Genomic DNA, 3,788 nt, shown 5'->3' on the forward strand with positions numbered 1-3,788 from the left:
CACATTCCTATTCTGCTTAGAATCATAGAAACAGAATCCCAGTGGTGATGGTTTTCTACTTGAGATGCAAACCTTTTTTGTAATAAACTCCTTTGGGAGCCATAGTGGGGCAGGTAATATAGAACCAAAATATAGAACCAAAATATCGATTATACCACAAATTCTTTAGACCCTGTGCCCACCACTGCTCCACTAAGTCCTCTCCTCAATTCTTTGTAGGGAGGTTAATTATTTCCCTTTTGCAGATAAGAAAAGTGAGTCACAGAGAAACTGTGATTGTCATCTAGGTCCTCTGACTTCAAAGCCCTGCTCCCTTCAGCACCTCAGCTTCCTTGAGTATATTTAGACAAGGATGTACATCCCATGAGAGTAACCAAGGTGGAGGGGGAGCAGAGAGGCAAGAGGAGAAGGGTGTGGAAGAGTTGCTGCAGGAAATAATAAGTGACTTTGAGGAGTGTTTAATTTTCAATTTGGGGTATGCCTCCCCAAATCTTTAGCCAAGTCTGCTGTAAAAACGAAGTTGTTGGGTAAGTGGGGGTATTGGGAGCAAAGTTTTGGCAAACGCTTGTTGACTTGTGGATTGAAAAGGTACCTCCTCTTTGGATCAACACTGGCAGAAATAAAGCAACAGAGATAAGATTCAGAGATAGGAACTTCCTAACAGAAGCCAGAAGTCTGATCTAAATTTGAATGTGAGGTTGTAAAACCTCCTTGGAATTAACAGAGGTTTAGCTGATCATAGCTAGATCTTTGGGAGCAGGGAGACCCCCTTCATTGTGAGGGTACATTTTAAACCTCCCGCATTAAACTTTGAGCTCTTTCAGGGCAGGGTCAAAATCCAATTCACCTTTGTAGTAGCTCTTTCCAGCACATGGTAGGGGCTCAATAAATGTTTGTTGAATTAATAAATTCAGGGATAAAGCCTCACATGAATAGATCACTATATACATCAGAACTTGTATTTGCCTACAAATAAAAAAAAAAAGAATTAAAATGTTAAAATGAATGAGAAGTCTGAAGGTGAGCAGTTGAAGTCTTTATGTCACAATGTCCCAAATGTGCTTCTTTCATCTTTATCACACGTCTTCATTGTCTCAGGACAGCTGCTGTGCCTCCGGATATCATGCCCACATCGAGAGGAAGAAGAGGGAAGAGACCAGTGGTTTTCTCTGAGCCTGGTTTTAGTTGAGAAGGGAAGCCTTTCCCGGGAACCTGTCTACATTTCACTTGCCAGAACTGGCTACAAGAGGTGCTGGGAATTTAAGTAGAGGAAAAGACAGTTAAACAAACAGATCACCAGAGCAAGTGTCTGAGGGAGGATGGGTCTCCCTTGTTGTTCTTTTCAACCAAACTGGGAATCTATTTGAAATTCAAGCACTGTTCACATCCTTCCATAATGGCGATGAAAGAGAGCAATAGGGGCCTGCAAATGAGGAAGACGAGGCTTAGAGAGATTGTGTTGCCTGAAGTTAAATGACTGGGGCTCAGTATTAACTCTGGGGGACTTAGAAGCTCAGCGTCTTGCTATGCCCTCACCGGGCCAGGCCTCTGGGGTGCCCAGAGCCCAGGAGGAAGGTAGAATGGGAGGGAGACATGAACGGCCCCTTGTTCCCTCTTCTCTTGTCCCCTAGGCCCTGTCCTGGGAGGTCTGTGTCTGTGGTTTCTCAGAGGCCAGGCCAAGCCCAGCCTCCCTGGCAATGCACACCGTTTGGAAGCAAAGTCTTACTTACATCAAACAGATTAGAGACCCCTCAGCTCTGCAGCCCCACTCCTCTCTGGCAGCCAGGGATGGAGGGATGATGCTGGGGTGACCCAGACTCTGACTCATCCCCAGGGGCTGGCAGTGCTGAATAGCGCAGCAGATGAGACAGGGGCAGCCCTGCGCTGTCAGGGAGCAGGGGTCCGAATTGGGCTGGACCCTGAGTGATGGAGGACTCACAGGGCCCCTCCCTCACCCTGGGACACCTCTGCCGTGGCCCCTCGGGCTGTGGACTGGCTGCTCTGTCAGCCTTCCCCCGACTCACCACACTGCAGCATGAAAAATCATAAGGTGCTCAGAGGGTGGGGAACTAGCACTCCTGTGACTCATTACCAGGACCCAGAGTCAACGGGAGAAAGGCAGCAGAGGGTGGTCACAACAGCCTCTCAGAGCAGCATTGTCCAACCTTGCCTTGGCCTTGACCAGCTGCAAGAATTAGGGTTTCCACCACAACCTGGGACTCTGGTCTATATGAAATGGAAACATCTACACGAAGCAGTCTTTACCTTTTCTACATGTGATACACGGTGCTATATTTTCTTTTTTTTTTTTTTAATTTTTTTATTTTGGTTTTTCAATTACAGTTGTCCCCTTTTCCCCCAATTTCTCTCCCCCACCCAACCCACCCCCTCTCCCACAATCATATCCCTCCCCGTTGTCCATGTCCATGAGTCTTTCATACAGGCTCTTTAATTAAACCCTTCCCTTACTTATCCCCCTTCTCTCCCTCTCCCTCCCCCCTATTGACTGCTATTCTGCTCTTTGTTCTATTTAGTTCCTTTGTTTGTGTTGTTCTTTAGTTTCCTGTATTAGGTGATATCATATGGTATTTTTCTTTCTTTGCCTGGCTTATTTCACTAAGCATAATTCTCTCTAGTTCCATCCATGTTGTTGCAAATGGCAGGAGTTCCTTCTTTCTTTCTGCTACATAGTATTCCATTGTGTAAATGTACCACAGATTTTTGATCCACTCATCCACAGATGGGCACTTAGGTTGTTTCCAGCACTTAGCTATTGTAAACAGTGCTGCAATGAACATAGGGGTGCATAAGTTCTTTTGAATTGGTGTTTCAAGATTCTTCGGGTATAATCCTAGTAGTGGAGTCGCTGGTTCAAAAGGCAGTTCCATTTTTAATCTTTTGAGGTAATTCCATACTGTTCTCCATAGTGGCTGCACCAGTCTGCATTCCCACCAACAGTGCAGTAGGGTTCCCGTTTCTCCACATCCTCGCCAGCACTTGTTGCTTGTTGATTTGTTGATGATGGCCATTCTGACTGGTGTAAAATGGTATCTCATTGTGGTTTTTATTTGCATCTCCCTGATGGCTAATGATGTTGAGCATTTTTTCATGTGTCTATGGACCTTCTGTATGTCCTCTTATGGTGCTATATTTTCTTCTGTCCCTCTTCCGCGTTTTTTTTTCTTTGAAAATGCTGGTTGTGACCCACAAACATGATGTCAAGAATCTATGTGGAGGACCCTGCAGTTACAATATTGGTGACTTAGTGCATGGACTTTGCAAGACAATTGAACTAGGTTTGAACTTGCTGGCACATGGCCAATTTTCCTAACTAACATCATGACCCCTTGATTTCACGATCCCATATCCTGACCTTCCTCTGGACCATGGCATGGTCTCCTAAAAAGTGTCCCTAAAATGCACCCTTGAACCCCCACCCCACGCACATTCCCCACGTAGCCTGAGGTGTATTTGTAAGTGTGGGTAGGCCAGCCCTTGCTCAATGCTTCCACGCTTTCCCCTCGATCTCTGGATAAAGGCAAAGGCCCTATCTTACCTCGACTGACACACCAGCAAAGCCTGCTTACCTGTTCCACTCTCACCTCCCCCATCTCTCTCCTTCCCACCGCCCCCTCCAGGCATTCTCCTGGCTCCAGCCACATCCTCTCTTCCTGAGTGCCTGCCAGTGTCCTCACCATGCTCCCTCTTGAAACAGGGCCCTTGCATATGCTTTTTCCGCACCTTTTTCCCAGGTTCACTCCTACCCACCTATCCTTCAAATCTCAACT

Source organism: Furipterus horrens, unplaced genomic scaffold (genome assembly GCF_987537825.1).
Source record: "Furipterus horrens unplaced genomic scaffold, mFurHor1.1.pri manual_scaffold_13, whole genome shotgun sequence".
Classification (NCBI taxonomy): domain Eukaryota; kingdom Metazoa; phylum Chordata; class Mammalia; order Chiroptera; family Furipteridae; genus Furipterus; species Furipterus horrens.